The 8,916-nt window shown below is 42.6% G+C and overlaps 1 long non-coding RNA gene across 1 annotated transcript; it reads right to left on the bottom strand.

Annotated features, from left to right (window-relative positions):
- Positions 1–1,061: 1,061 nt before the first annotated feature.
- Positions 1,062–8,327, bottom strand: LOC118676982. Its single transcript, XR_004974280.1, has 3 exons — positions 7,971–8,327; positions 7,603–7,771; positions 1,062–2,102 (listed from the first exon to the last, which is right to left on the bottom strand). It is a non-coding gene; the product is annotated as an uncharacterized LOC118676982 (long non-coding RNA).
- Positions 8,328–8,916: the final 589 nt, after the last annotated feature.

Genomic DNA, 8,916 nt, shown 5'->3' with positions numbered 1-8,916 from the left:
GACAAAGAATCACACATTTAGATATATTTTTAATATTATCTATAGATATACTATTTCCAAAGGTAGCTTCAGTAATAAATCCATTATAAATCATTTCATGGGGGATTTCAATAATATCCATTCCTAAATAAAAACTGCTATCCAGTTTGCCATCTCCAAGTTTTACTAATCATTCACTATAAGCAGAATCCTCTGATCTTATATTTGTTTTAAGAGACAACTTTCTGAAACATCCCCAACATTACAGTACTTTAAACTCGTTTGTACTATGGCCGATCCCATAGCATGTGGCACAACACTGAGACATTGTCAAAAATCCCCTCTGAGAAGAACTTTCCCACCAAATGCAACATTCAAATTCATAATTTCTCTTAGTAATCTGCCTCTGGGTGCTCCAGGTGCTCTGAGGGCGGGTTCCTCCCTCAGGCCTCGCCCTGGCTGGAAACAGCTCGGGGAGGGCGCCTCAGGGCCGGTGGGACTGATGGAAGTGGGAGGGGGGGTGGCATGGAGGTGGTGCCTGCACTTCTGATCACTTGCACACTGTGTTTTATACCACAGCAGGTGGCAGTGGCTGTGAAGGTAGCCACAGCAACCCAGCGCTGACTGCAGGACTGACTTGCGGTTGGTAGAACCTCCGGTCGTTATGGACCCAGGGTTTTTATATATTAGGATCTTATTCAAATGTATAGTGCCTATACATAACAAATGGTAGCTCAACACATACTGAATTGAATAACTCAAAGGTTTTATCCTTTTGATGGCAATTCCAGATCAAATAAGAAGGGATGATGAGGATATTACAAGAGTGTAGGCACAGAAAAACTATTTTTGGTAAGGTGGAACCTCATAGAGGAAGCTTGAATCAAAGCATGCAATTTCTCCCTATTCCAACCAATATTAATGCCAACCCTTTATGTGATGGAAATTATCCCAATTTTTTTCCTTCTTGTATTTCTACCGATTTTCTTTCATTGGTTGTAAGCTCTATATTATTAATGCTATGTGACAGTAGACAACACTATCTTAGGAAAAGTTAATGACATTGATTTATAAAACCCATGGAGACACAACAAAAGGTTCATTTTATTTCTCCAAACAAGTCATGATTGTTTTCTGAGTTCACATGAGTTTAGAAGATATCTAGTATCTCTATTCAATAGTCTAATTTTCAAGTACAATATATATAATTTTTTATTTTCCAAGTTCTCATGTTGTATTTTGCATGTTTGTGTTCTATTTCTTACAAAAATCCCTCAAGGTTAAAACTGTTATTAATGTATATATTCTAACACATTTAACCTTTTCATTTAACCCGTCTGCCAGCCTTGTTCTGGGCACTGACATTTTGATTATAGAAAAGAGAAAATAGATTTGGACACAGCTAAAAGCACAATCTGTAGGTTTATACGGTATCTTCTGTGCACTATCTCACATCCCTTCAACCTCCAATTCCAGCTACCACTCTGGTGAACAGTCTGGGCAGGTTTCCCCCTATTCTGTGCTGACAGTGCCTCACTCAAGCTTGGACCAAGGATCTGGCTTCCTGTCTCAAGGCTTCTCTGATGTGGCAATGAGTGATGGTACCTGTGAGGTTCTCCCAGCTTTGCAACCACAGGGCTTGGGGAATTAACACCAATGGGAGTTCTCAACATGCAGGAGATGGGTGCGGAGAGATAAATGCTTCTCTTTGTCAACCCTCAGGCAGACAGTTCCAACACAAAATTTAGTAAGAATCTTGAGAAGGTTCTTCACTAAGAAACTGTTAATAGTGGTGGACACTTGATAACACTACCTTATTTTGCTTGAATTTTCTCTCTCCTTCCCCCTCTCTCTCCTCTCTCTCATTCCTGCTCCCTGGGATTACATTCCCAAATAGAATATGTCTGCCTCTGTCTCAGGCTCTGCTTTCAAGAATAACGTAGATTAAGAAGACTGTAGGTAAGTAGGTTGTTGGTAGATTATATAATGCAGGAATATCATTTCCCTCCACTCCGCACATGCTACAAAGAAACATTCCGTTGGCAGTAGTTTATGATAATTTTGATGATTTTCCATCTTTTTCCTTTTTTGGAAGGTCACCATCCATTCTGAAGCTGGACGACCTAAAGAAAAACAGTGGTAGAAATTACCTTCTAATTGAATAGGCAGACTTCTCTGTGATGATACTTTAAGGGGTTTCTCTTTGTGAGGGGACCCTCAGCAATTTGGTTAGATATTCCAGTCTGATACGGAGAAGCCCTCAGTGTATTTAATCAGAAAAAACTTTTTGTTGCTTTGGAAAAAAACCTTATCACATTTCTTATTCCCCTTGGTAAAAGCCTAGAGCTTTTATTACTATAATAATCCTTTTTTGCTGAGAAACTCAAGCATACCTTAAAAATGTAAAAATTACTAGAATACAATCAGGGCTTTTTTATTCATGAAAAACTGAAGAAATACCTCAAAAGATATAGGGGTTATTAGCAATAAATTAAGGTTGTCCACATGCCAGCCCTGAGAAAAATGTTAACAATTAGAAATTTTTACAAATTCAAGATATTGAAGAAACAGCAGAGGACAAAATTGGTAAATTCCCCTCCCTTCTCACCAGAACTTATATTGGTCTGGAAAGTGAAACAATAAATAAATTAAATAACTACATAGCATTTCAAATATAAGGTATAGATAAAAATAAATGGGTGAAGGTGGTCAAAAGTACAAACTTCATTTATAAAATAAAAAATCCCTAGGAATATAATGTACAGCATGGTGACTAAAGTTAACAGTACTATATTGTATATCTGAAAGTTGCAGAGAGTAGATCTTAAAAATTCTCATTACAAGTAAAAACATTTTATAACTATGTGATGATCATTTCTCTATATATTCAAATATAGAATCATGTTTTATAAATGAAACTAATATAATGTATGTCAATTATCTATAATAATAAAAGCATAATATGCAAATAGACTGAATGACTGAACGACTGAACAGCAGAACAACTGTCTGGACGACCACACTATGACATGCACTGGCACCAGGCCAGCCAAGGTGGGTGCAATACAATTGGTTGGGGGGCCCTGGCATTGCCACAGGAACGCCCCACAGAGGGAGGCCCCAGCCACCCTCTGCGGGGTGATCAATGGGGAGACTCCGCAATTGATCGCTCCAAAGAGGGAGGCTCAGGCCACCCTCTGCACAGCATTCGATCACAGAGCCCTGATGGGTAGGACCTCCCTCTGCTGGGCGATCCATTGGGGAGCCCTGCAATTGATCACCCCAAAGAAGGCGGCCCAGGACACCAGCCAGTGATGCTGTGGCGGGTGTGCGGAGCTGGACAGAGATTGCACCCACGCCTGTCATCCACAGAGGGTCGTCCGCAGAGGGAGGCAACTGGTGGTGGTGGTGGGGGCAGCGCTGCATAGATGGCAAGCACTGGCAGCGGCAGGGGCAGGGCAAGCTACCGGCAGCCAGGAGAATGAAAGCCCCGATAGGTCCTGATTGCCAGCCAGGCTTAGAAACCCTACCCGAGGGGTCCCAGATTGTGAGAGGGCACAGGCCAGGCTGAGCTCCCCCGGTCCCCGCACCCCCAGTGCACGAATTTTGTGCACTGGGCCTCTAGTATCTAAATAAAAAAATAAACTAGGGATGGGGAAAGAGTGTACAAGTTTTTTTGTTTTATTTCATTTAATCTAGAGATCTGAGAAAATGACATTTGAACAACAACCTGAGGAGGAGAAAAGGGTCAGTCACATGAGTATTTGGGGGAGGAACACTTGCAAAAATGAAAAAGGAATCCTAAGAGCTCTGAGATAGAAAGAGACCAGTGTTGTCTGAGAGATGTGAGCATTGGAAGCTGAGGTTAGAAAGGGTTTGGAGAAAGGAGGCAGTGACAGGTCATGTGAGAGAGGGGTTCACAATGGATGCAGGGTATACTACACACCGAGGGAGTATTTTGAAAAACATCTGCTATTATTATGATTGGTTGATACTACTGGCCTTTAGTAGATAGGCAATATGCATGTTAAAAGTACAGTAATGCTCCCAACAAAGTATTTTTCTACATTTTGTGCAACTGTAAAGTAACCTACTGCTCATTCATGTAGATGTAAAATTTTATAATTATGCTAACATCTAAATTTCATTCATGTAAGTTAGGTTATTGGGACCAACTCTCCATTGAAAACAAGTAGACATCTTGGATAAAATATATTTGATCAAATTTGGAAAGCTTTTGTGAATATTTTTTTAAACATGTTTTATTGATTTTTTACAGAGAGGAAGGGAGAGGGATAGAGAGCCAGAAACATCCATCAGCTGCATCCTGCACACCCCCTACTGGGGATGTGCCCGCAACCAAGGTACATGCCCTTGACTGGAATCGAACCTGGGACCCTTCAGTCCACAGGCCGACACTCTATCCACTGAGCCAAACCGGTGCAGGGGTGGGCAAACTTTTTGACTCGAGGGCCACAATGGGTTCTTAAACTGGACCGGAGGGCCGGAACAAAAGCATGGATGGAGTGTCTGTGTGAACTAATATAAATTCAAAGTAAACATCATTACATAAAAGGGTATGGTCTTTTTTCTTTTTTTAGTTTTATTCATTTCAAACAGGCGGATCTGACCCTCGGGCCATAGTTTGCCCACGGCTGGGTTAGGGCATTTAAGAATATTATTTCAAATATTTTTCTGCCCCATACTCAGTCTTTTTGCCTTTTGGGCAATTTCATGTCTGTTAGATCACTTGATACTATTCTGTGAGTCATGGATGTTTTATTTAAAAAAAATGTTTTTTCCTCTGTGTATATATATTTGTATAATTTCTAGTGACCTGTCTTTAGATTGATGATCCTTTCTACTTTTGTGTCCAACCTACTGATAATCCAATCAAATAAGATCAGATATTGTATTATCCAGCTCTAGGACTTCCATTTTGTTCTTAAAAAAAAATTATCTGCCACCGCATGTGGTTCAGTGGTTGAGTGTCCATCCATGCAACAGGAGGTTATCAAGGAGGTTATCAGCTGGATTCCTGGGCAGGACACATTCCTGGGCTACAGGCTCAATCCCCACTGGGGGATATACAGGAGGCAGCTGATCAATGTTTCTCTCTCATCAATGTTTCTATCTCTCCCTTCCCCCTTCTCTGTAAAGTCAATAAAAACATATTTTAAAAAATGATATCCGTTATTTCTCTTGAAATTCTTTATCCATCTTTTATATCCTCTTTAGCAAGATTCTTTAATATATCTGTCATGTTTAAGTTTAACGTCCCTGTTTACTAATTCCAACATCTGTACTGATTTATTGTTTCTATTGATTTACGACAAAGGTGACATCACAGAGCAGGGGGGGAAAGGATGGTCTTTTCAAGAAAAGAACCTGTGTCATAATTTTAAAAAATTTAAACCTTACTTGATATTATACTCTAAAGCCAATTCATATGGTTAGCAGATCTAAATGTTCAAAGAGAACAGTATGTCTTTAAACATTAAGAATTTACATTCATTGCCCTAGCTGGTTTGGCTAACTGGATAGAGTGTTGGCCTGGGGACTGAAGCATCCCAGGTTCAATTCTGGTCAAGGGCATGTACCTTGGTTGTAGACACATCCCCAGTAGGGGGTATGCAGGAGGCAGCTGATCAATGTTTCTGTCTCATGGATGTTTCTAACTCTCTACCCCTCTCCCTTCCTCTCTGTAAAAAAAAATCAATAAAATATATTTAAAAAAAGAATTTACATTCATTAAAATTTGACAATGAAATAGTTAAAATACAAGCCACAGATTAGGGAAAGGTGATTTTTTTTTTTCCATCTCTCATAAATGAAAATGGACTCACATGTAGAATACACAAATGAGGTAAAAAAGACAAAACAACCCAATAGAAAAATGGGGTAAAGACCCAACAGATATTTTACTAAAGAGGATTTCTAAAAGACTAATAATCACATGAAAAGATGCTGCTCTTTTTCATTCGTCAAAGAAATGTAAATTGGAAACACAAAATCACTAAATGTTGGGGAGGGTATGGAGCAATGAGAACTCATTATACACTGCTATGTGTGTATAAATTTGAAAACCTGTTTGGCACTATCAATTATAGCTAACGATAAGCATAACCTATGTCCAAGCTGTTCCACTTTTAAGGTATATATCCCAACAGAGTTATGTATCTTTATGTGGGACATTTGTTTCCATTGATACATGTCATACAGAGTAGTATTATCAATAATCATCTCACACCTGGAAATAAAATGAATTGAACACCTGATATCAGTGTAAGGGACCAGTCACAAGAGACCCTATATTATATGATTCCATTTTATGAAATGTCAGTAATAGACAAATATATAGAAACGGAAAGTAGATCAGTACTTGCTTAGGGCTAGAGAGAATGGGGAGTGTGGGTGTGATAACTTAAAGAAGTATGGAGTTCTTCTGAGATGAGGAAAATGTTCTAAAATTGACTGTGGCAATGGTTGCATCTGTCTGTGACCATACTAAAAACACCAACGAACTGTACAATTTAAATAAATGAGTTGTATGGTATGTGACCTATATATCAATTAGGTTGAAATTAATAATAAAAAAGTATAAAGGAAAAATAAGTTGTGGCATATTCATATAATTGGATGTCATACAACATAAAATAAACATTTTTAAAAGGTCTGTTACAGGAACAAAAGTGGAAGAAACTCAAATGTAATATGAAGTGAAAGAACCCAAATACTATATCATATGTGTAAAAGAATTCATTTCATGTGAAATTCAAGAACAGACAACACTAATCTATGCATTTGCGCGTAAGACAATGGTTGTACTTGGAAAGTTGTCCCTGACTGGGCAAAGATAAAGGGAGCTGGGAATGGTCGTTTCTTGATCTCCACGGTGGTGGCAAGGGTATATTTGTGATAGTCTTTGAAAGTTTACTTAAGTATATATTTATAGTTCGCCCACTTTTCTGTGTTTTGTTCTAAAATTGACTGTGGCAATAAACTTCAATAAAAGTTTATCAAGAAATATTTTTAAAAATCCAGTTATTCAATAAGTTGTCCTATTAATAGGCATTGAAATAAATGGACTAAAAATATATAAACATCTAAATAGTGTGTGTATGTGTGTGTGTGTGTGTGTGTGTGTGTGTGTATGTGGTGGGGGGTTGGGATTAGAGAGAATTTTTATTTCCTTCTATATATTCTTCAGTGTTTTCCAAATTACCATAGTGAACATATACAACATTTATCACTAGAAAAAATGTTTAAATACATTTGTTTGCAATACCCCTCTCCTGCTTTTATGCTAATTTAATCACAATGTATGTACTTTGGCTTTTGCTCCCAGGCAGGAAGAGACTGTCATTTTAGAGTAGAGGCGGGTGTGGCTGCTGGTCTGGGGTTCCGGGTGGTGGCCGGGTTGACCACCTGGGACTCACCCGCGCACCCAGCAGGAAGGAGGAGCCCAGGAGCAGGTGAATGGACAGGGACTCACCCGCGCACCCCAGCAGGTGAATGGACAGGGACTCACCCGCGCACCCCAGCAGGTGAATGGACAGGGACTCACCCGCGCACCCAGCAGGAAGGAGGAGCCCAGGAGCAGGTGAATGGACAGGGACTCACCCGCGCGCAGAGGAGCAGGTGAATGGACCGAAAGGTGTGAACTACACCTGGGCAGGCGGGTAGCCGTCCTCCTGGCACCGAGTCCTTACTGCACACGGCGGCTGAGATCCAAGCTCCAACCACAGAGCTGGGTGAAGTGAATGATCAGAGTCTCGTCCCTGTCATCCCCCTGTTTTTGAAAGGAGCTAAGAGTTGCGTTTACATTTTATAAGGTTGTTGAAAAAAAAAAAAAGGCAAAATACGCGACAGAAACAGGTCCTGGCCTGAAAATCCTAAAACATTTGCCAACTGGCTCGTTACACAGAAAGTTAGCCCACTCTTTGATGAAGAGACTCAGAATGGGAAATGTCGGTATTTGAAAACGGTACCTGCGAGCTCTCGCTGGCGGGAAGCCAGGGCGGGGTGAGTGCCAGGGCGCTACCGGCAGCGGGATCGCGGGCGCAGCACCGCCGGCTCCTCAGACACGGGGGGTCGGCATCGCCTCTGCAGGTCCAGCCTGGCAGGGGGTGGGCAGCGCGCGCCCAGCCGCGACTGGCTCCTCTGCCCGGGGCTCCGAAAGGATGGGCGACGCCCCCTGCCGCCCTGGGCGGGTCGCAAAGAAGGTTTCCGGCTTCACTGGAGAAAGCATGGCTGTCGTTCCGGAGAAGCCCCCACTCCCCGCCCCGGGAGTTCCGTTTTCTCTTTCCTCTGGCGGCCGCTGCGCTGCTCTGCACCGCCCGCGGGCGCGTGGGTAACTTTTGAAGGAGCGCCGCGTGGGCGCGGCCGCGGGGCGCATGCGCAGTGGCCTGCCCCGCAGCGCGCTCCCACCGCGCAGGCCCCGCGGTCAGCCCCGCTGGGGAGGCGTGGTCCCCCCACCCCACCCTCCCGGGGTCCAGGCTGGAGGAAGCCAGGGCGGAAGGACATGGACCGTGTCTCTGCTGAACAATTTGAGTTAGTTGTGTTGTGAACTTCGCAGCCCTTCACCTTTAACCGTTTCTAACGTTTCATATGCGCAAAAAACAATTTCATTTAATGCGGTCTGATGTCCCGGTACCTGCCCCCTAAGATAGGGGTTCTCCCGAATCAGGGCTTCTCCGTCTGGGCGCTATTAACGCTTTGGGCAGGATGAGTCTTTGTTGTGGGGGGCGGGGGACTGTCGTGGGCATTGTGCAATGTGCAGTGGCGCTCCCGGCAACCCTGCCAGGAGCAGCCCTCCCTCCCTCGTGACAACCAAAAATGTTTCCAGTCACTGCCAGAAGTTGCAGTGGGAGGGTGGGCAACATCGACCCCTTTGAGGACCACGGTCCTGTAGGCTCACAAGCCAGTGTCCTTAGG

Source organism: Myotis myotis, unplaced genomic scaffold (assembly GCF_014108235.1).
Source record: "Myotis myotis isolate mMyoMyo1 unplaced genomic scaffold, mMyoMyo1.p scaffold_m19_p_2, whole genome shotgun sequence".
NCBI lineage: Eukaryota > Metazoa > Chordata > Mammalia > Chiroptera > Vespertilionidae > Myotis > Myotis myotis.
This window is presented reverse-complemented; position numbering and strand designations above follow the sequence as displayed.